Source organism: Lygodium microphyllum, chromosome 6 (assembly GCF_053477565.2).
Source record: "Lygodium microphyllum isolate KBCC chromosome 6, Lygodium_microphyllum_v1.1.10, whole genome shotgun sequence".
In the NCBI taxonomy this organism is placed as follows: Eukaryota; Viridiplantae; Streptophyta; class Polypodiopsida; order Schizaeales; family Lygodiaceae; genus Lygodium; species Lygodium microphyllum.
In genome coordinates this window covers 117,098,768-117,123,617 of record NC_141140.1, presented here as the reverse complement: position 1 = coordinate 117,123,617, position 24,850 = coordinate 117,098,768, and the positions used below count along the sequence as shown (strand labels likewise).

The 24,850-nt window shown below is 43.6% G+C and overlaps 1 pseudogene; it reads left to right on the top strand.

Moving 5' to 3' along the window:
* The first annotated feature begins 447 nt into the window (after positions 1–447).
* Positions 448–24,850, top strand: part of LOC148035014 (uncharacterized) — a 36,211-nt pseudogene continuing 11,808 nt past the window's right edge.

Genomic DNA, 24,850 nt, shown 5'->3' with positions numbered 1-24,850 from the left:
GGTAGTGGGATGGTAACTAGGGTTAGGGTTAAGGTTAGGGTTAGGGTTAGGGTTAGTTAATTAACCTTACTAGTTGTTAATTAGTGGGAGGTTAGGGTTAGTGAATTAACCTAAGGTTAGGTTAAACTAACCTCAAATTAGTGAGGGAGGAGGAGGAGGTAGAGGAGGGTGGTGGCAGCTTCCGGCGGAGAGCGGGCGGCTGCCGGCGGACTGGCGGGCGAGAGGCGGCCGACGTGTGGCACGTCTGGCAGGCGTCGAGGAGGGCGAGGGGCAGGCGGCGACTGGAGGCAGGGCGGGCTCTGACGGCAGCGCGGTCCACACGGCGTGGCGGCAGCGCTGTGCAGGCGGCGAGCACCACAGGCGCGGGGCGCGGGCTGAACACCCGGCGGGCGCAGGCAGGGGGCCTTGGGATCTGCGAGGGCACGACGGCGAGGGGCCAGGCGATCGATGCTGGAGCCGAGGCGGGGCAGGCGTCATCGGGCGCTGCAGAGGAGGGCCGAGGAGCGGCGCTGGCTGCACGGCGGAGCGGTGGAGGGGCTGGCGCGGGCGACTGGCGTCGACAAGGAGGATGCGACAGTGGCGGCAGCGGGGCAGAGGAATGAGGAAGAGGGGAGGAGGAAGGAAGAAGGGGAGGAGAATGCAGGCGGGAGGAAGGGAAGGAGGAAGGGGAGGGAGAAGAGGAGGGACGCAAGGAGAGGGAGGCGGTTGGGGGAAGGGGTCGGGCGGTTGGGGGGAACGGGTGGGCAGGGACAAGGGGAGGGTAGGGCAGGGGGAAGAGGGGAAGAAATGGGCGCGTACCTCCGTCTCGCGCTCATGCGCGGGGCGGGGTAAAAAAATTTACCGTGACGGGATCGAAATGGCGCTGGGATGATGGTACGGGTCATGTGAACACGACCGGGGCACGTGGAGACACGTAAAATCGAAAAAGGACGCGGTCACGCGCAAGACGGAGTGCGTGAAAACACGTAAAAATAAAGAAAAATAAATAACTCCCAATCCGGACGTCAAAACGAAATAGCGTAAAAATAAAAAGTGGGCAGGACGGCAGGCGGAAGAGAAGAAAAATATATGACGGAGATTCCGGGATGGGTAAAGAGCGGTCACGTGCAAAAAACACAAAAAACGAACCAAAAAACTCAATTAAAAATTAATATCAAAAAATCCGTGCAGCGGAATGAGGTGCAGAAAAAAGAAAAATAGTGCAGAAAGATGTGCCCGACAATCCTATCACATCAAAACATAATTCCGACGGAGATAAGACGCGTTCACATGGGAAAAACCCAAAAAACAAACCCGAAAATGGGATCGGAAATTAATATCGGACGAACCGTTCACCGGAATGACATGCAGTAAGAAGGAAAAATGTTCGCAAGAAGGGGGGACACAGGGTTATCACATTAAACCGCAGTTCCGGGAGAAATAGGAGGGGTTCACATGCAAAAAACTCTAAAAATACTCCCGAAAACTCATTTAAAAATTAATAATAAAAAATCCAGAAGTCGAAAGAGGGTGGAGGAAAAAGGAAAAAGGTGGGGGAAGGAACGAAGGACACGATTGTCAAATCAAATTGGAATTTCAATGCAAAGAGGGCAGGTTCACATGGAAAAATGTGAAAAATACGCACGAAAAAGGTGTAAAAAAAACCGGAAAAGTAATAACGGACAAACTGTGTATCAGAATGACTCGGAGTAAAAAGGGAAAATGACAAGGGAAAAGTGGATGGCAGGACTATGACGTCAGAGAATGGTTCCCAAGCAAGAAAAGCGCGTTCACATGGAAAACCGGCTAATTTGCACAAAATGCTTCAAAAATTAATAACTCAAAAACCGTGCACCGGAATAGGGGTAGGTAAAAAGGAAAAATGGTCTGTTCAAAGGGAGGAACAGGGCTATAAGGTTGGATGTGGACTTCAGGGAACGTAGGATGCATTCACATGACAGGACCGCAAAATCAGGAAATGAAGGAAAACTGTAAGGGAACAGCCCCAAGGGTGGGGGGATCATAACCGGGTGGATGGGAAGGGAACCCATGAGGGTAAAAACAAGTCATGGCATACATGCATGAACAGGTTAAGGCATATGCAGAGGGGTATGCAATGTAGACGCGCAGGGACGCGTCCCCACACTTAAGACCTTAACGGATAGGGTTAACCGAGCAACAGGGACCTAGGACCATGCCACAGACCATCCACTAACGTCCCCACACTTAAAACATGACCGTCACTGAGAAACCAAAGTGGGAGGGTTAGAAAAACTTGGCCCGTTTTGTCAAGAAGCAAGGTTGAGAGTCGATGGCACGTCCAGTGTTGTTGTCGGCGCTGGAGGTACCAAAAAAAATCTTCTCGGCACACGTCCGTCATGGCAGGGACCACGTGGCAGTACCCAGGGAGGTAGCTGATGGAAGAAATCGCAGGAAATTCGTCGATGATGATGAGGGATACTACACTCAACTCACAGTCACTCAATTGGAATGAAAGAACAGTCACTCGCCCCATGACTAATACCACTCGAAGAAGAATGATTGAAACCCATATCTCATACCTGGTTAAGGAATCGACAAGGATGAATGGTGCAGAAGGGGTATGCCAGGGTGCACAGTTGATGGTGCAGTAGTGCGTCCAACTCGTCTGGCATAGGTGCAAGGAGGAAGGCAAGGGAGCCTTACAATGCAGTGGACAGAACAAGGTGGCGTGTCTGGTGATGACGGCAAAGTCCCATTCCGTGGGTGCACAGGGAAACGGGGAACATACCTGACTCCAAGTGTCGTAACGTCCCTCAATCTCACCTCTCGGTAATTGATTGAAGAAACTCCAGTCACACTCATCCCACCCTCTGTCTCACGCTCTGTTGATAGAGACAGGAGGGCAGCCTTTTCCTGAAACCCATTGATGTAATCCTCACAGTCACTTGTGCAAAGGTTGTATGCCTTGTGCGCATTGGATGGTGCAACTGTGCATCCCGCCTTGTGCCGGCATACGGTGCGAGAAGGAAGGCCAGGGAGCCTTATGGTGCAGTGCACAGAAACAAATTGTGCTTTGTGCATTGAGAGGCCCATCCCACGCGTGCAACACTTCATTCACACTTCTCACCTCTCATTTGATTTGAAGGGAAAAGACTGGTCTCTCGACCCACCCTCTGTCTCACTCGTTGTTGATAGATACAGAGGGTAACCATACTCACTTCCCCATCCGGTTAGGATGAAAACTCACATCACTCAATTGTTTGTCGATGAAGATCGCATCATCAGTTGTTGAAGAGGCGTACCCAGGGAGGTAGCCATCAAATCGAATATTTTATTTGACAGGAACATGTCATCTCCTAGAGGACAGGTAGTCACTTTACAGAGAGACCCAGGACACAGCGTACCAAGGGAGGTAGCTTCGGAATTGGATCCTAGGGATATCAATTAATGAATCCACTTTCTAGACTGCTGGGTGTTACCACCTTTTCCACAGCCAGCTTCTCGCCCAAGGGTGTTTACCACCTTTTCCTGGAACGAGGCCTGCTATGACAGGGAATTGCTTCCTTTTCTCTCATAACAGATTTGTTTTTTTTTTCTTTTTTTTTTCTTGTTTTCCCCTATTCCCGAGGGTGTTTCCACCTTTTCTCGAAGAATAGGTCGGCATGACAGGGACCTAAGTCCTTTTCTCCCATGACCGATATGTTTTGTTTTGTTTTTTTTCTTTTTTTTTCCTTCAAATTGAGCAAGGGAATGGTAGAAAAACCATTTGTCAGAACCAACCTCGCCACTGATGCTGGTGGAAAATAGAGGATAAGAGATCAAGGCTGGAAGGGGGGTTTGAGGGGACAGAGGGTTGCGTCCACTTCATCAGGAGTGACTGAAGAACGGCTATCAGAAGTAGCATCATAAGAAGTACAGTGCCGTGCCAATGAGGGAAAAGATCAAGTGACCATAATTGTCAAGATCCCCAAGGAGGGAAGTACTTCTTCAGGCGATATCCATTGATCAGAAAGGGATCATCAGAGGCATCAACCGTCTGCACTTGGACAGAACCATTAGGGTTGACGGCAAGTACCTTATAGGGGCCCATCCACCGCTGCTGGAGCTTGCCAGGAAACTTGCCAAATCGTGAATCATAGACTAGGACCAAATCACCTTCTTTGAACTCCTTGTGCTTAATGAAGCTGTCATGGTAAGCCTTGCGTCGAGCTTGCGTGGCTTCCATGCACTGTAGAGCCATCCTACGAATTTTGTCCAAACATTCCAGGTGCAGGAGACGGCATTGCAGTGAATCATCATCCCCCAAACGCTCTTTGATAGCCACTCTCAAAGAGGGTAGTTCCAATTCAACAGGAAAAACAGCTTCTGTACTATACACCAGCTGGAAGGGTGTCTATCCTGTTGCTGCTTTATGGGAGGTTCTATACGCCCAGAGGGCCTCTGTAAGTCGATCGTCCCAATCACGACGATGTGCGGCAATTGTTCTTGTCAGAATCGAGCAGAGGATGCGATTGGTGACTTCGACTTGGCCGTTGGCTCTAGGGTAATAAGGAGTGGACTTGCGATGGCGGATCTTATACAACTCTGTCAACTCCTCCATGACTTTGTTGAGAAAATGAGTGCCTCTATCACTTACCAGCTCTAAGGGACTACCAAAACGGGTGATGATATTCTCGTACATGAACAGGGCCACGCTGTTACCATCGTCCCGCTTTAGGGCTTTAGCTTCACACCACTTTGTGACATAATCCGTACATACAAGGATGTATCGGTTCTGTTTCCTTCTGGTAGGAGGATCGATCGGACCTACGAAGTCGATGCCCCACTTCTCAAACAGCTTCAACGGAAGGATAGGTTGCAGTGGCATGGCACTTGTCTTGGTGGGTTTCCCCATTCTTTGACAAGCATCACATCTTTTACAGTAATCATAGGCATCCTTGTGAATGGTAGGCCACCAATATCCTGCTAGCAGAGCCTTCCTAGCTGTAGCTTCTCCTGCAAAGTGACCTCCACATGGCTCATCATGGCAAGCCTTCAGAACAATCCCAATTTCATCTCCTGCAACACATCTTCTGAGCACTTCATCTTTGCCTTTCTTGTACAGTGCACCACCTAGCAGGGTGTAGGGGGCTGATTCTAGCCTAAGCTTCTTCCTTTCCCGACTAGAAATGCCAGGAGGATACTGTTGGGTTGCCAGCAGATTGGCAATTTCTGCATACCAAGGAGTTACAGTTTCTACCAAAAATAGGGAAGCATCAGGGAGGTCTGGATCATCCTGCTTCTCGTCTGCAGTTTGTGGGATACGCGACAGATGATCAGCCAGAACATGGGAACGACCAGGCTTAGTAATCACCTCAAAGTCGAACTCCTGAAATAGAAGGAGCCATCTCATCATTCATCCTTTCACGTCTGCTTTGTTCATCAGGAAGGACAGGGCCTCATGATGCACATAAAATTTAAAGTGGGTAGCTAGGAGGTAATGGCAAAACTTTTCCAAGGCAAACACCATTGCCAAGCACTCCAGCTCTGTCACTGTATAGTTCCGTTCCCTATCAGTGACTTTTCGGCTTGCGTAATAGATTGGTTGATCCAACTTCGAAGAGCCCTTTTGGCAGAGGACAGCACCTAAACCTTCAATTGATGTATCAGTGTGTACATGGAACTCTTTCGTCTAATCAGGAGGTTGCAGAATGGGTGCCTCTATCAGACACTGCTTCAGAGTGTGGAAGGCTTTGTCACATTCTTCCGTCCAAGTAAACTCTGCATCTTTCCTCAGGAGCTTGTGCAAGGAGGTTGCCTTTGTCGCAAAATGGGCTATAAACCTTCTGTAGTAACCCACATGGCCTAGGAATCCCCTCAACTGTTTGAGGTTGGTGGGTGCTGCCAGAGCTGCGATCTTTTCAATCTTTGCAGGGTCTGTTGATATCCCTTGTGCAGAGACAATGTGGCCCAACAGAACTCCAGAAGAGACCCCAAAGATGCATTTGTCGGGGTTGAGGGAAATCCCATGCTCCCAGCATCGGTCAAAGCATTGTTCCAGGTGTTCCCAGTGTTCACGGATCAAACTATAGACACAAAAGTCATCCAAATATACCTCAATAAAGTCGTGTAGATGATTTTGGAAGGCGGTCATCATGACTCATTGGAAAGTAGCAGGGGCATTGCAGAGTCCAAACGGCATCACTCGGTAAGCGTAGGTCCCCCATTCTGTGGTGAAGGTTGTCTTGGATTGGTCTTCTTCCGCGATTTGGACTTGGTTGTATCCGCTGAATCCATCCAGAAGAGAATAAAGCTCATGTCCTGCCACTGTGTCCAACAGTTGGTCTGTAAAAGGGATAGGAAAGTGATCCTTCTTTGTCTTGGAATTAAGCTTTCGAAAATCCACACATATTCGCAATTTGCCATTCTTCTTGGGTACAACCACGATGGGTGAAACCCATTCACTATTTGCCACTGGATAGATGAACTCGGCTTCCAGAAGCTTCAGCAGCTCTGCTTTCACCAATGTGGAATAATTCGGGTTCATTCGCCTCTGTCGTTGCCGTACTGGCTTGGCATCAGGCTCCAAGTCAATATGATGTTGACATATTGTGGGATCAATCCCCTTTAGGTCTTTGTAGGACCATGCAAACACGTCCAAATTTTCTTTCAACAAGTTGTACAAGGTTGACAACTCCTCTTCTGGAAGGCTGCTACCCACCTTCAAGTGGCGTTCAGTGCCTTCTGCATCTACAAAGGTTAACTGCCTTTCACCTTCTACTTCACGGATGAAGGTCCCACGGACTGCTTCTGGATACAGATCCGACTCCTTCAAGGGAGTGGTATCCTCTTCGGATGTCCCACTAGAACCCACTTCTTCTTTTGGTGGAGACTTAGGTTGCTCCTTAAGATGTTGGAATGGAATAAGAGCCGTTTCGGGTTTGGTTTCAAGATTAATTACCTCTTGCCTTGAAGACTCCTCTTCTGATGATACATCCAGGAACGTCACATAACAGGGACCCTCTGATGCCTGTTGGGTTAGTTGGATTGGTGCTTGTTGGCACGGTGCATCATCATCATCTTTCTTTGGCAAAAATGGGTTAAGACGGCATGAGCCACTATTGAAAGACGGCTTGTTCTTCTTAATCCATTTCTTATAAAGGTTTTGCATATGAGAAGATCCATTTACCAGACCAAATGGTACCATCACCATTCTGTCCCATAGCATGAGCTCGCCTGCTTCTGAAGCTTCTGGAACTTCTTCTCCAAATATATCCTCTTCAGCTGGGATGGATTCTTCCGTTTCACTTTCATAATCTTCTTCGTCCATATCATATCCATCCTCTTCTGTCTCTATCTCTGCTTATGCTTCTGCTTCTGCTTCTGCCTCTGCTTCTGTCTCTGCTTCTATCTCTGTAGGAGCTCTGTAACAGAAGAACAGATTCTCTGTTTCCTCGCCTACCTCTGTCTCTGGCTCTGCTATGGCCATATAGCAGGGAGAGCAGTACATCCATGCTTCTATCTCACTATCAGAAGTGATTTCAGAAGTCATTCCCGGTTCAGGCAGGAAGAATTCACCCATTGATAATGGCTTTGCATCTTTTGGAAGTCGGCCTACAGTATCCACTGTTAAGGAACGTGCCACTGTTTTCTTGGGAAGGATCTGTTTGACAGCATCTTCGTCTGCTGATGTTCCATCTGTAGCCTCATTAGGGGAGTCAGAAGATAATTCCAAGGAGGTGGATCCATGTCCTTTTTGAGAACCATACAGTTTCAGCACCACTTTGTTGGGTCCTCTACCCAAGGTCAAAGTTCCTTTGAACCAATCCGTCCTTGCTCGGGCTTCAAAAAGCCATGGTCTGCCCAGTAGCAGAGGATAGGATGTACCATAAGAGTTTGGCTTCACCACCAAATAGGTTAGCCAATAATCTTTTCCAGCCACTGTAGTCTTCACATATGGAAGAATGCCCAAAGGCTTGATTCTACTCTGATCCGCCAGTCTGATGAGCCATTGGGTGGGTTGCACACCTTGTAGGCCTAGATCCTTCATTGTAACATCCGTCATAATGTTTACTGATGAACCACCATCAATCAGTGCATTTGAAATGAAGCAGCCTTCTATCCACACGCCAGTCTCTGGAGTACCCGGATCTAGGAAAGCATTAGCCACATCCACTTCTTTTACAGGCTCTGGAGCCTTGTTAGACTTTGTTGCTATTGAGGGAGCAATCCTTAAACCACGTCTTCTTGTCAGTATACTTTTGAACCTTTTCCGGCAACTGGGAGACAACATCAATAATTGTCAGAATGTGAGGTTTGGTCTAAAGGTATCTAGATCTCTAACCAAATCGTATCCCTTAATAGGATCCACTGGCTTCTCTAACCGGTTAGGGAATGGGGCAACACCCATTTTCATTTTCCCTCTTTCTTCCAACAGAGGAATTACAGGAACTTCTTCTGCCACTTGTGGCACTTCCTCTTCTTCTGTATCCTGGACCTCTGGTCCTATCTCTGTAACTGTCTCTGTAACTCTCTGTGGCACTGTAGGGCTTTGTACGGCACTGTTAGGCTCTGTTCTGTTCTGTTCTTCTGGTGGAAGATTGAACTTCACTGTTCGGGCAAGAGGGTTATTTTCTTTCTGGATAGGTGGTTCCTTCTGCTTTGCACGCATGATGGCAGCAACTTCCAATTCCACCAAATTGGAGGTAGGCTCTTGGGCCTTGGACGGACTATCAGTAGCACTGTTTTTCACTGGGGCTGGGCTTGGATAGTCTTTTGCAGTGTGGCCTTCTCCTTTGCATCGACTGCATAAGGGCTTGTAATCCACTGACCTTCTAGGATTTGGACAATTTGGTGAGATGTGTCCCTTTTCTCCGCATCTGTAACATTCCACTTCTGATCTCTGACCACCGCCAGACTGTCTTCCTCTGTAACTTTGGGAAGGAAATCTTCTGGGTCCGAAATTAGGACCAAACTCTCTAGGCTTGGGTCCAATATCCTGTGTTGTCATTTTGGATTCCAGCAAGTTGAATCTTGCGTCTTCTTCCTTCCTTCTCCTATCATGCATCTCCTTCAGAGAGCAAATGTCCTCTGTATGGTTCTTCCGCAAACAATAGGAACAGAAGGCCCCGGGAATAGTTGGTTTTCGTGTACATTCAGTGGCTAAATGGCCTGCTTGATGACACTTACCACACCAAGTATTTGACCGCATCACATCTCTTCCTGCTCCTGCAACGTTGGATATGCTAGCGGTATTCACTTTCAACGTCTGTAGTTGTTCTGTAATCACATCCATCAACTCCTTTTTGATGTTGGCAACTGAGTTGGATAAGTAGTCCTTCAAGCTTTCTCCTCCGGACATACTGGCAGGAGGGTTTTGAGGAGTCTCTGTAATCACTGCATAAACGGGTTGGGCTGGTACAGAGGGGTCTCTGTTCTGGTTCTGATTCAGAGCTCCTGTTTGAACTGTTGGCTGTTGGCTCCAGTTGGTAGGATTCCACTGTTGCCACTGATTTGACATTGAGGAAATTGGTTGGGACCATTGTTGTTGTGGTTAAACCATCATTTGAGGCATGGATTGTGGCCACTGTTGATTTGGTGCACTGTACTGTGATACCAAGGGCATCTGTTGGTAGGGATAGGAAACAGTCCCTGGAACTGCATTTGGTGGATACATCATTCCTAGCATCAGAGGAGGTAGGACTCCTCTTCCTGTATTCATCGCTAATCGAGCTTCCACTTCATCGTACAGTCTTGCACCTTCTGTTGCAGCTTGTAGTGTGGCTGGTCTTTGCAGCTCCACAAACTTACGGACTTCTGGTTGTAATCCTCTGAGAAACACCCCCTTCTGAATGCCATAATCTAAATTATGGTTAGTCCATCTCTTCAGGATGGATTCCATTCGTGAGACATAGGCTTCTACTCTTTCTCCAGAGGATTGACTTAGGTTCATAAATTCCTCTCTCATCCGCTCTTCAAAACCTTCACGCCTGAATTTAGTGAGGAAGGCCAACTTCAGGTCGTCCCATGTGCCAAAAGTTCCTGCTGCTTGTCTCTCATACCACTGAAACGCCGCGCCCTTGAAAGTGGCGAGGAATATTGCTAACCAATGCTCAGGGGTTCTGGCATTGTTAGCCACACATGCTACCATAAACTCTGCTACATGAAGATCGGGGTCTTCATTGTACTCTCCCTTAAAAACTGGCAATGGGACTACATTTGCTGGTCTGTCATCAATATTTCCAGGACGGATCTGGCTTGGAAGTGGACCTCCAGCAGGAGGAAGGGCTTGATGTGCCATTGGGACTTCTGTAAAGAGTTCCGCAAGGGCGTCAAAGGCGGCTTCTGCTGCTAGCTCATTCTCAGCCTTGATTTTTGCTTTCTCTCTTCTCACGTACCTCTGGACTCGTTCTAACGTTTGCCTCTTTATTGCGTCATTCATCAGGGGGTTGGCTCTACTAGGTTGTTAGTGCTCCACAGAGGGTTAACAGAAGGTTTCAGTCTCTGGAGGACTCTCTTGCCAACATTTCTTCTACTTCTTTCTTTTCAATGTCCCTGAATTCTGCTTTCATGCCACTGCACAGGGGAAGATATTCGGTTCTGAAGGTGTCAAAATGCATACGTCTGAGCATTGTGGTAGTGCCATCATCATATAATGCCAGCTTCTGATGGTTTCAACAGTGTATGTTGTGAAAAACACTCTGTCTACCAACTTCCAGTGGGTTGCTAATTGAACAAACAGAAGATTATCAGTACACCAAGCATCCCATGTATCTTGCTGTTGAGCGTCCACGAACAAATTCCAACTCTTTTCCTTCTTGTCTTTGTGAACCTCTACAGACCAAGACTCCTGAAGCTTCTTCACAATCTCCCACTTGATGTTGTCTGGAAACTTTTCAATGAATGCCAAATCTTCCATGGATGGTCATTCTCTCTGTTTCTACTCTTCAGTTTATTCCCAAACAGTTGGCCACCAAGATGCAAGTTGCTGCTGAAGCAACAGGAAGAGGAAACTGTCCACCATATAGAGCATGCATCATGATGGTGATGTGTTTCCGCCATTGTGGGATGAACTTCTTGTGGAAAGTGGCTTTGATTATGAGGAATTCAAACTCTTCAGTGGAAGAAGGAACTTTACAAACATCCATTGAATTCTTCTCTTCTTGGCAATGCCATTTCCTTCATTTTCAGCCTCTTCTGGTGCTTGTTGATGGCAAGTTTCCCCGGCTGCGCACCAAAAACATGGAGCCCCAAGAGGAACACCAAGGAAAAGGAAATTCTCTTGCAAGAAAATCTATCTTGTAACATCAACAAGCTTGTTTATCATGTTTCATATAATCACAATGAAGAAAAGAACACCAGGCACAACAAATCTTCATGCAGCATCATGTAGATCTCCCACGGTTTTGATAGAATCAACCATATTCTTCAATATCTTCACAAAATCCATCAATAGAACAAAGAAAGCAAAGGAATACACCATCTTTGAATGGAAATACATCACATAGTATTCATCTTCAATATCTTCATAGTCTTCTCTCTCAATCTCTCACATACAATCATTCTGTTTCAGTAGAATTGGCTATCTCTGACTCTCTCTCTCTCTCTCCATCAATAATACATCATATCCTCACTACAATGTCTCAAAATCACTCTCAATAATCCTTCTTAGGTCGTGGATACCCCTCCCAAGAGGTATGTCTGATATGAAGAGTCACCAGAGCCACTACAGTGTCCTTTCATAGCTCACTACTGTCACTTCACTCTAGTCTTCACTTGAGTCTTTAGCAGCTACTTCTTCCACTTCTTTCAGCTCTTTTGTACTTGTATTCACTTCTTTCCAAGGCTAGAAAACTTTCCCAAGCTACACTCTCATCCATCACAACACATACAGAAACATATAGAACAGTCTACAGAACAGTACCAGAATAGTTACAGTACAGAACAGAACAGAAACAGAACAGAAGCAGAAGCTCTACAGAAGACCTACAGAAGGTTACAGAAGGTCATCAAAACCACATAACTCACTCTCAAACCATTCCAAACTCTCACAAACCATTCAATAAACTTTCACAAGATCTCAATCTTCATCAATCAATACTCCATCCCTCCTTACAGAAGACAATCAGAACAAAACAGACCAAAACAGAGCAAAACAGAAGGTATACAGAACCATTCAGAACCTATCAGAACATCACAGAACCACCAATAAACATCATGATCTTCCAAAACACAATCAATATCATCCAAAACACTCTCAAACCACTTCCAAATCAATCAATCATCTCATAAAATCAACCATTCAGCTCTCAAAAACAACAAAAATCAGCCAAAAAACAAGTCATTTCAACACTCAACAATATTTGTCTTCCAGAAACACTTCTATACAAGATGCAAAACATGTAAAGTGTCTTATCTTTGTTGTCCAAGCTTCTATTAATGTTATAGCAACACCTTGCATTGCTAAATTCACTGTTGCATCATCATTTTCAGCCATAAGAAAGTCATCTTCTTCCTCCTCATCCATCATCTCATCTTCATTCTCATAACATGATCAAGATAACATGTATGCTACTAGGTTATCTCTTTCTGCAAAATGTTGAAATTCAGGGCTCAAAGATTTGATATATGCGATCCACCAGAGCATAGCAATGTCTGGAGTAGCACCACCAGTAATCATACCCAATACCGGAAAACAATCGGTCTCAATGACTACATGAGCACCCATAAAATACTCCTTATCACATTTAAGGGCTGTCACAATTCCCCATAATTCTCTTTCTACTTGTGGATATCTTCTCTGTCATTCAGACAATACTTTAGCACCAAAGCATATTGCATATCTTTACCCTTCCTCATCATCTTTCCCAATCGCACATCGAATCCCAATTGGACTTGTATCAACAATAATAATGATAGGCTTTCCATGTGAATAGTCAATCTTAATCAATGTAGGAGCAGTTTTTAAGAGCTACTTCAATTTCTTCATTGCTTTCTGATGCTTCCTTTCCCAATGAGATTTCTAACCTTTCCTCATAAGCTGATATAGAGCATTAGCTACATGTGCAAGGTGAGAAATCCATATCAAATAGAACACCTATACACCTAAGAATCTTCGCACCTCGGATACATTCGTGCATACATCTTACATTCTATCAATCCCATCTATTTTTGTTGGTGATGGTCTTCGCCCATAGGGCCCACACATATGCCCAACAATCAAAACCTCTTCAACTCCAAAGACATACTTTTGTCCACAAAGAGTTAAATTCACTTCTTCTAGACGCGTCAAAATCCTCTCACAATCCACAATATGGTCTGCAACAAACTGTTTGCATCCATGAGCATCCATCTCTTCATTCTTTTCATCCAGTGCACACCCTTTGATTGGAACATCATCCAAGAAGGGCATTGTCAATTGTGGTATAAAATCCTTGAGTACCCTATTCATAGCATTTTCCATGTGTGCCACTAGGTTTGTTTCACCCTCTAGGAGAGTACACATCCGTACTAACCCCAAGGGAGTCTTCATGGTTGTGATATCGGTACTTTCAATTGCAAGCTGAAACTAATCATACCCCGAGTAAAGATTACCCAAAGAATAGACCGCTCTGCTTGCAAAAGCCTCTGCAATTTCATCAACCACAGGACCTGCACCCACATTTCTTATGGTCACTTTATTGAATAAATCTCAAAGCCCCATTCTTTTTGGGCATAGTAAACCAACGATTTGAGTACGGGGGTGAAGAGGGCTCCAAGATCTTCATGTGGATCTTTTCATTTAGCAAATCCATTAGCTTTGGCAAGTAAGCTTTAGGCATTGGAATAGGCATCAAGTTACATGGTACATGTGGCACAGTAAATATTACCATAGCAGAGATAACATTTGGATCCACACCACCTATTTCACTTGGCTGAAATGCAAATGCCTTTCCATGCCTAGCCAAGATCTGCATAAAACAGTCTCTCTCAGCAGACAAAAGAAACCCTTCTACACCAACTTTCAATTCCTATAATGTTTCAAATGTAAAGTGATGACCTATATCTTTAGGATCCCCTAAGCTTGACTACGTTGTCACTTTTTCATACAAACCCTCACTCTTTGGTGGAAGTGGCAAAGAAATTGGTTTCATCTTTTAGTCAATTGTCTTATACTTTGTTTCCACAAGTGCTTCAGCCCATTGTAATCCTTCTTGCTGAGAAAACAATGATATAATGTCATACATGTCCAAAGAACATACTGACAACACTCTGTTTTCAGCCTCATTTTCTGCATGTATAGTTGCTGAAATTTCATTCATAGTGTCATTAATATTCAGCCCATAAAAGATGCTTGAAATGCCTTCATTTTTAGCTAACAATCCCAATGCTTTCAGTTCCTTAGTATCTCGTTTCATAGATATGCGTTTAGCCTTGCACATAGCTTCCATAGGCTTAAACCAACATGAACTGTTTGCTGTAAACTGAGAATAACCAATAGTAAATACATACTTTATTCCCTTGCATTTGGAGCCAAAGGAGACTCTCGAAGTGTATCCCAATTTCTAGGATGATTAATACAAACAGTAAGAAATTGGATTGCTTTCTTATCATCCTTGCTTGTGACTCTTGCATATGCATAACCATCATCAAGCACCTTTGTTTCCATACGCACTCCTGTAATATAGGGCTTTCCCAAAATCACTACATATGAGGAATTATCTTGCACAAAGAAGTGTTGCTCTTCTTGTACATCACCAATTGTCATATTTACATTAGGACATGCAGCATAAAGCTCTCTCGAAGAATTATTTGTAGCCCTCATACGCCAACCATGATCAATGTCTACAGGCCATGCACCATTTTCATACAATCCATGCTCAATGACATTTATCTCCGACCCACGGTCAAGTAAAGCAACACAAGGAGTTTCACGCTTCCCTATTTTCACTACCGTTTCAGTGGTAGCTCTAGCCCAATGATTTCTTGTGTAGTGACTTTGAGGAATAAATCCTAGAGTCTCTTCCCAAATTGTTGCATCTACCTTACTCCACCATGTATATTGCTACAAGACAATGCATTTTTAGCCAGTTTCTTCTCTTTTCCACATGCTGTCCACTAATCAGTAGCATCGTGCATAGATAATGCATTACTTACTTCATGCTCATATTCAGCCCAAATACCCAACAAACCAGTTTCCTCTTCAAATTACAGCAATGCACTAGCGGTATCACCAAGAATTTGACGCTTCCCTTAATTATGTCAATGATCTCATCATGAAATTCTCATTTGGTGATGCCAAGCACCTCTCCCAAGGTGAATTCCACCTGACTCTTTAAGATCTGTTCTTCTAGAACCTTCTTAAGATTTATGGCTATCTCAATGTCAGATTGCAACTTATATCCTGGCTGCTTGCCCTTCTTTTTGCCCTCTTGTTTGTTATCCTGTTTTTGCTCCTGACTGACCTCTTCCATAACATGCTCGGGAGGTGGCTGATTTGTAGCTTTAGACTGATCCACGCTTCTTCTTGTAATTCTTTTAGATATCCCTGCATTATCTTCATCTCTTTTTTGTTTTTCTTCCACAAGTACATCTATGTTTTTTACTTTTGCTAAATATGCATACACTGAATATACATCTACCGGTGATTCCCAACCAGTTATGCCACGAATGTCTTGCCCTACATGAGACATTTTACTATTAGTGACGTTTCTCTTTTCAGCTGCATGTAAAGCATGTGTCCGTATTTCAGTCTTTGGACCAACCATCACTTGGTCATGCATTCTATTCAACTGTAGACCAAAAGTAGAAGCATGTACCGCCACATAAGCATTTCGAATTGCCAAGTCTTCCAACAACTTCTCCATATCTCCCTTTTCGAAAGTCAAAGTAAGAGGCAATCCCGTTTCTTGTGCATGGATCTTGCCATCTTTCCAAAAGATGAGCTATTGTGCCAAGGCCTCCTAATAGGCAGCAAAGGGACTGCTGCCCGTCCCCTATCCTCTTGTCCTTTTTCATCCAATTTTGCAACCTTCAACTGAAGATCCCGCATGCCTTTCTCCAATTCATCTAAGATAGCTTCCCTAACAGAGGGAACAATAGCAGGTACAGCCATAGGGTTAGCGACAGAAGTAGGTGGCTTACTGGATACATCAATTGTCTTGCCCATAAGAGTGGGTAAGCTAGAGACATGCAATCTTCTCTTGCTCTATGCTTCTTCACAAGTGCAGTAACAACTTCCTTGACATGTCTTCACTCTGTTTTAAGACCTGTCTCTGTAGTCTGATCCTCTAGTAAATCATCAAGCTTCTCTTGAAGCTCAGGATCACTTGCCTATAGAAACAATTCAATTTTCTGAGTTGCAAGAGCTTGGTGTTCTGCAAGATCCAACTACTCAAATCAACTTTCAAATTCTCTTAACAATTCTATAGCCACAAGACCCTTATTAGGTTGTAAAACCCCACTCCTGAAAAGTCTTGCGCTTAATCAAACCAGTATCTTCAATGTAAAATTCTTCCTTGAGTGTCTTCTTGAAAGCTATTCAATTAGCACCTTGCAAGTATAATTCAGTAATCCGTGCTTTCAGTTCATGTACTGTAACACATACAAAATACTAGCTCCATGCATATTGAGCCACCCCAAAGAATTCCATCTTTTGAGCATAGGTATGTACATATGTAGACACATGCTTGCCATTGAATAACTTCACCTCATGCTCAACTACTTCCAAAGCATTCATCACAATACTTTCTGTTTGAGCAAAAGCTTGCATCACCTGTTGTTGTTGTTGTACCTGCATAAGCATATTTATATTTTGCAATAATTGTTGCAAAATATTACTGGAGATTTTGTTCGAAGATTCTCCCATCTTGTATTTCCTTCTTCTGACAACCTTTCACATTGGTTTCACCAATGTTGGAAGGGTCTTTGTCGAAAGGTCCAATCCATCGGGGATCAGAGGTAGAAGGAAGTAGAGATAGGAGATGGAAGAGAAGAAAGAGAATAGACAAGAGGTAAACATGACAAAGACAAAACACAATGAATTGAATCAATATGTATTGAAAGAACCTCGAATCCTTGCACTACTCACAAGCAATCTCCAGGCATTAGATCTCCTGGAGCTTCTTTGTAGAACAAAACGTGCATCAAAATTACAGCTCCTTCTCTGCTACTTGAAACCTGAATCTGATAGCTCCGTTGGCTCTGAAAGGGGGATAAAACTCTAGGATACTTGATCATGGATCTCCTAGATCACTTCTTCTTTCCCTTCTAGTTCAAAGTGCAATTTTCAGCCTATTTTCAGCGATTGTGACACTCGAGATTTCGCAAATTTGTCATTTTTAATGAAAAATCTCATAACTGGCTGAAAAATCAACTTGCTTTTTACATGCCATCCTAATATAGAAGCTTTTCTAACTTTTTCGTATTTTTACAATAAATAATATCGAAAATACACTAAAATTAACCAAAAATCTAATATTTTTGGATAATCCATGCAACTCGCACTAGTACTAATGACTCAGATCACATTGACTCTCTAGATCAACAAAGAAGTCGGATGATGATGCATTCCATGCTTTTTCACACTGTGTCCGCATAGCATCACGACAATGCGAGAAACTCATCACAAAGGGTTGGATCATCTGGAATGAGAGGGAGAGGAGCAACCACAAAATATGCAAGGACAGCTTTTGCAATAGGCTCAAAAGTCAGTAGGGAAGAATAATTCCTATTGATCAATGGGACGTACTGAAAAGGAGGCATACGAGGTGCCATTAAGATAGTAAACACACAACATAACTCACAAACAAAAGAGATGCCTGCAAAACCAGCAGAGAAGATATCAACCAAGGTTTTAAATGGGACTTGACCAACTATCCCCAAGCAAGGCACATCCTAGAAAATATCCGACATGACCTCTAAACATATGCGATCGAAAGCTTTATGCTATGCAACAGACATGCACCCGAGATCTCACCAGATAAAATGAAAAATAAATTCAGACCATACCCTTAACTATATAAATCAACCAAAGCAAGAACCACACACATCATAACCAAAACACCATCAACCATCAGACGAGAAAGACCATTCTGAAGACTACACGTGCATATCCTACAAAGCGTGTTTATTGAAAAAGGGAAAGAAGAAAGTGCAATGAGGGAAATGATTTTAGTAAAGGGTTCATTTTAATAAATTATTAAAAATGGGTGAAATTTTATTAGGTTGTAAATCTTAATAAGAAAACAACGGTTTGTTTTTAAATTGTTATTTAAAATTTATTAAGGTAAAAATGTGCTTTTAATGAATCTCGGACTCCGATACCCAGAGTGGGTCTCTAAATGCAGATTCATTAATTAAGAATTTAATGTGTCTGAAGTGCTTTTCTTCTTCATCGCATGCATTTTTGTGACGACTAGTTTATTTTTATTTAATTTAAAAAATGTCTATTTAGCATGGATGCACGTGCCATGGTGGTGATTAAGGTTCATTTTAGGAATTAATATGTAAATTTTGGGGTAACTGAAAAATACACGAGAAGGGAAAAAAGAATTACCTGAGAGAGTGTGTGTGTGTGCAAAGATACTGAATGTGCACGTATCAGTCCGACAATGCAAATGAATCTCAAAAGAGAAAAGCCAACAACTGAAAAAGATTTGAACATTGTACACTCATATAAAAGAACAAACCAACACCTCATTAAAATAATAATAATAATAATATACATGTGGTGCCTGGTTAGATTTTTGGCAAGACAATACTAGATTTTTCCAACATCTTTCCTTTTATGTTTGGCATTTAACATGTTTTTTTTCAAGAATTTCACCCAAAAATAAAAATTTGACCCTTGTGTAAAGCATATTCTATTTTTTTAAAAAATTCAAAATTTAAAAAAAAAGATGAAAGAAAATTTTATTTTTTTTAATATGTTTGTTATGTTGATGTATTTTTAAACAAATTTTTGCAAAATTTTAATGGATTTTAAATGAATTGTGAAGTGTTTAATTTTTTGTAATTTTTTCGTGGAATTTAAACTTTGAAAAATGATTTTTAATGTGTTTTTTAGGGGTTTTACAGTTTTTAAATGAAAAATGGGATACCCAACTGCGTGTGAAAAACAACTTGTGCTCAAACGACATACATCACCGTACGGACAAGTCTGGACGCACGTCGTCACACGTGAACATGGATGCACGACTCCTGAACTTCGACATGAGCACATCTGTGATGTGTGCGAACACCCTCATGGACACCCGCAATCAAGGTGGTGGGACAAGGTTGGGGGTGTGGACCCGTTGGTTCACGTAGAGGGAGGTAGTGGCGTAAGTAGGGTGGCCACAGATTGCTGTGAGAGAACGGGGGTAAAGGGGGCTCGAAGAGTGCAACGAGGGCCAAGGGAGGGTTTTTTTTTTTGGTGTTGGGGGGGGGGGGGACGTTGGGAGGGCAAGGGGTTTGGGCAAGGGGGAGTGGGAGTGGGAGGGGTGGGCAGGCACGGCTGGTGGGTAGGGTTAATGGGGAGGGGTAGTGGGTAGGAGGGTGGGTGGGTTTGGGTAGGGGTAGTGAAAGGGTGGGCGGGGTGGTGTTAAGGAAGGCGCGACAGCGGCAGCTGGCGGCATGACGACACGATCGACGGGCATCAACTGTGGTGAGGCCGTGGTGACATGGGTGTCAGCGGCAGCAACAAGGACGGCTGCGGGAAGTGGAGGGACCAACGCATTGGCGGTGTGGAGGGAGGAAGGGGGAGTGGCAGCCATGGGAAGGACAATGGACTGTGGAGGGGCCAGTGGTGCAGCCAACAAAGGGTGGGCGTGCAGGAGGAAATGGCGATGGGAGGCAGAAAGGAGGCAAAGGCAAAGAATGAGATATGGCATGGAGGAGGAGATGGCATAGATGGAGGAGGGAGACAAAGGTAGGCAAAGGGGAGGAGGGGAAAGGAGAAGTGGAGGAGGAAGGGAGAAGGGAAAGGGGTGGAGGAGATGGGGAGGAGGAAGCGACGGCCAGAGGAGAAGAAGGGGAGGCGACGACGAAGGAGAAATGGAGGAGGAAGGGAGAAGGGAAAGAGGGGGAGGAGATGGGGAAGAGGAAGAAAAAGGAGGAAGGAGGGAGATGGAGATGGCAGGGACGGGAAGGAGGGAAGAATAGGAGTAGCGAGAGAGGGGAGAGAGAGGGAAGGGTCGCGGAGAGAGAAAGAGAGGGAGAGAGAGAAGAGGAGAGAGAAGGAGGAAGGAGAGGGGAGGGAAAACCATCGGGGTGGGTTAAATGGTTTTTATTTAAAAAATGTAAACAAAAAAAAGAAGAAAATAATAAAAAATTAAAGCAAGGGAGCCCGCCCCCTCATCCCGCACATAAGTGCGGGACAAGGAAAAAATAATTGCAATGGCGGGAAGCAACGGGGGTTGGGACAGCGGCACGGGGGCAAGCTGATGCAACGGATGCGACATTAGAAGAAAAAATCAAAAAAACGACGCGCACACGTGACACGAGAGGCACAACAGGCGTAAATTGGACGGAAAAATTCAAAAACCCAATCCGTGCGCCAGAACAAAATGCAAGAAAAGGAAAACTAGGTTGAAAGTCGAAGGGAAGACAACAAAAAAGTGCTATGAGGTGTCGGAAAACAATTCAGGGTGTTCATATGGGAAAAACGTAAAAATCGAGCTCGAAAATGCATACGAAAATTAATGTCAAAAATCGGATCGCCAAAATGAAGCACAAAAAAATGAAAAATGTGGGAAAAGTCATGCCGAACAGGCCTATCATGTCAAAACACAGTGCCGACAAAGATAAGACCTGTTCACATGGAAAAAACCCAAAAATCGTATCTGAAAAGAGATTCGAAAATTAATAGAAAAAGATACGGGCACCAAAAAAAAGGACAATAAAAAGGAAGAATGGCGGGACAACAATTTTCCATAGGACTGGCACATTGGAATGCGTTGTCAGGGGGGTTAGGGGACATTCATATGGAAAAAATAAGAAAATGTAGCTTCAAATCTTCAATAAAAGTTAATTTTAAAAAATCCAGAGGTCAAAACAGGGTGGAGGAAAAATGAAAAATAGACATGAAGGGTGGCTAGACAAGGCTATCTAGTCAAAATGGAATTTCGAGGAGAATAGGGCAGATTCACATGGAAAATGGTAAAAAATGTATGCGAAAAAGGCACGAAACCACGCAAAAATTAATAACAGACAAACTATACATCATAATGACATGTGGATAAAAGGAAAAATAACATGTGATAGGTGTAGAATAGGACTGTCATAGCAGAGCATTGTTCCGAAGCAATAAGGGGGTGTTCTCTTGGAAATACATCCAATTGGAGAGAATTGCTTCAAAAATTAATAACCCAAAAACAATAAACCATAATAGGGGGATGCAAAAAGGAAAAGTGGGTTGTGGGAAGGGACAAACATGGCTATAAAGTTGGATCGGGAGTGTGGTGAACGTAGGGGGCAATCGCATAGAAAATGGAAAAAATGGCACAATAAAAGCAATCGCAAGGGAAACGGCCTTGACGACAAGGGGTACGAGGGTGGATGCATGGGGAAGGAACCCCATTAGGGAAGAAATAATATGTGGTAGACATGCATGATTGGACAATGACATATGCAAGGGGTATGCACATCAAACGCGTAGGGATGCGTCCCTATATTGAAGACCTTACCGGTTAAAGTAGATTGATTGACATGACCTAGGACGTGTCCATGACTAGATGCTAATGTCCCCACACTTAAGACATAACATGCACTTGCAAATAGAATGGTAGGGTTAGGAACACTTGGCCCATTTCGTAGATGGTTGTAGGGAATTATCGTTGTTGATGCAGGAAGATCGAAGCCATTAGCAAGAGATACCACAGCTCGCCACATAACATGTCCAGCAAGGCAGGGACCATGCAATAGCACCTAGGGAGATAGCTTTGTCGGTAGAGTCCATCGATTCAAATGTCGATGATGAAGAATAGAATTCTCAGCTCACGGGCACTCTCGGGAGGATGATAGAATAGTTGCTCGCCCCATAACGTACATCGCTCAATGAATAAGCGTGAAATCCCATAAGTCACGCTTGGTTTAGAATTGAACAAGAGAAAAATGATTTGGAGGGAGTATGCCAGTGTGCACAATTGATGGTGCATTCGTGCATTCCAACTATCTGGCATTGGTGCAAGCAGGAAGGCCAAGGAGCCTTGTCATGCAATGTATAGAACAGGATGATGTGGGCTATGATACTGGCAGAGACCCATCGCGTGGGTGCATAGGAAAATGAGAACGTACTTGACTCCAATTGCTATGATGTCCCTCAATCCTCACCTCTCAATGATTGTATTAAGAAATACTAGTTAGACTCTGTCCCCCCTCTATCGCACACTCTATGTGAGAATACAAGAGGGCAACCCATTCCTTACACCCATTGATGTAACCCTCACAATCACTTGTGTAAAGGTTGTATGCCTTGTGCGCATTTGATGGTGCAACTATGCATCGCGTCCTCTACCGGCATACGGTGCAAGAAGGAAGGACAGGGATCCTTTAGGTGCAGTGCACAAGAACAGATAGTGCTTTGTGCATGGAGAGGCCCAACTTGTGTGTGCAGCACTCCATTCACACATCACACCTATCATTTGAATTGAAGAGAAAGGACCGGTTACTCACCCCACCCTCTATCTCACGCTCACTGATAGATACAAAGGGGAGACCTTACTCACATCCCCATCCAGTTAGGATGAAAGCTCCCATCACTCAAGGAGTTGTCGATGAAGATCGTTGGTTGGTTGTTGACAAGGTGCTGATGAAAAGGTGTACCCAAGAAGGTAGCCAACAGATATGGTACTTGATTTTATATGTAGAGCATTGCGTCTTTGGAAAAGGTAGTCTGTCGTAGGGAATCAATCCTTCAAATGAGATGGCTGATATAGTGCACCAAGGGAAGTGGCTCTGGAAAGTTGCATTTGAAAAGGTTTGACTAGTGATTCAATTGTTCTAGACTCCGGGGTGTTTCCACCTTTTCCACAACCAGCTTCTTGTCCAAGGGTGTTTACCACCTTTTCTTGGAACGAGGCCTACTATGATATGGAATAACTCCATATTTGGGATTTTGGGAAATTCCCATCAACATGGGAAAACCAAATCAAAATGGATTTCATGAATTTTAGAAATTTCATTAGTTTGGAACTTGGTGCAATTAAACATATTACTGCTTATGGTTGTTTCCAAGAGATTGAAAAAAACTCAAAAAGGTGGTGTTAATAAATACCTTAGTTTTAATATCCTTGAAATATTCAAGGAAAATCTTCAGTCGATGGATTCTTGTAGACTTTCTTTAGCCTTCAATACAACCTTTGGGGGAATTTTTATTAATTTTTTGGGAGATTTTGTACCTTTCTTCATCCAAGAGAAGACAATGCTATCTATTGTTTCCCATCATTCAGGATCCTTTTTGTTGCACATCCAATATTTATCCCAACAATTAAAATACACCTCTACATTTGTAGCATTTTGACGACTACAAACTGGTGCCCAATATTGTATACATACCTTGTTGAAGTTTTTGGAATTTCTATTTGTATCGACCTCACTTTGTACAACACCAAGCCATATTGGATATACTGGATCTGAAGGTCTAACAAGCACAAAGTCATCTTTCTTAACATCAAGCATTGGTTCAAATGCACATTTGGGTCATTTGCTCAGAGGACCATAATAGTGATAATTCAACTCTTCCAATCCAATGAAGTCATCTGCATTATCTACATCTATATTGGTTACATCACTTTGTGATCTTGGCAAAAAATCTATGAAAAATAAATCTTCTTGGACATTTGGAGTTTGAAGAGCGTAGATCATATGTTTCCAATAATCAATCACTAGTGTTATAAACTTTGTGAACTCTGCTTGAGGTCCTTGTACATTTGACCATCTTTCCCAATACTTCAAATAATCTTTAACTCCACTTACTACTTCTTGATGATCCTTAACGTACTCAAACATGGGAAACAACATTGGAACACCCTTTGGAAGAGTAGGCTTTCGTCCAAGGTCTCTCTTTCATAATTCAATGCCACCTTGTCTTGGTAACCAAACTGGGGACTTTGGATGCATCTTGTATTGCATGACAGGTGTATCCCCTTACATATAAAACCAAAATTGAAGAGGTTTTGAGTGACCAAAAAGTGTATCTTTCGAATCACACAAGTATCCCTCAATGTATCTCTTAAAGTCAGGCACATGTGTCAATAAGAAAGGTGTAGGACTTGTCATCTAGCATGATTGAAAATGTTGCATAAGATGAGGAAAAGTGAAGGTCATGCTCATCCTTAGCTTCTCTGAAAATTTGCTAAACATTGCATCGATATCTTCATGTGTATGACCCACCATGAGAAACCCAAGCTGGATCATCTTGAATGTTCCTCGTGCAACAAGCAATGATAGATATGCAAAGAGATAGAGATTTTTATTTTATGATCCACAATTATCAAGTTGAAGTAGTAAGTTCTTTGGCAATCGTTTGAAATGATGATGGTCATCCTGTGGTGTTTTATCTTCCATGCATGATTTATTTTGTGCAACACCTTGATGGTGGTCTAGTGCTTTTTTCAAGTTAAGGGCATTTAGTAGCACAGAGGTTGATCTTGGCATTCCATCTACTTGTAGATCACCATTTGCATGCCTGTGTAGTCGCTCCAAGTTCCTAAAGCACGATGACAATGAGGCAATTGTGAAGTTAGGATCATGAGGCCATAGATCGAGTGAGAAATGTCCATATCTACCTTCTCCATGTCCATGTGTAATCATGCCTCTTAAAGAAACTAGTAGTTGAGTAGATCTTTGAGTCTCTTTTGATCGAAGCCTTAACCTAGGGAGAGCTGTCTTTTGCTAGTCCATTTTATCATGTATGATGCACAAGTTTTTATCTGGATCTAATGCTGACGCT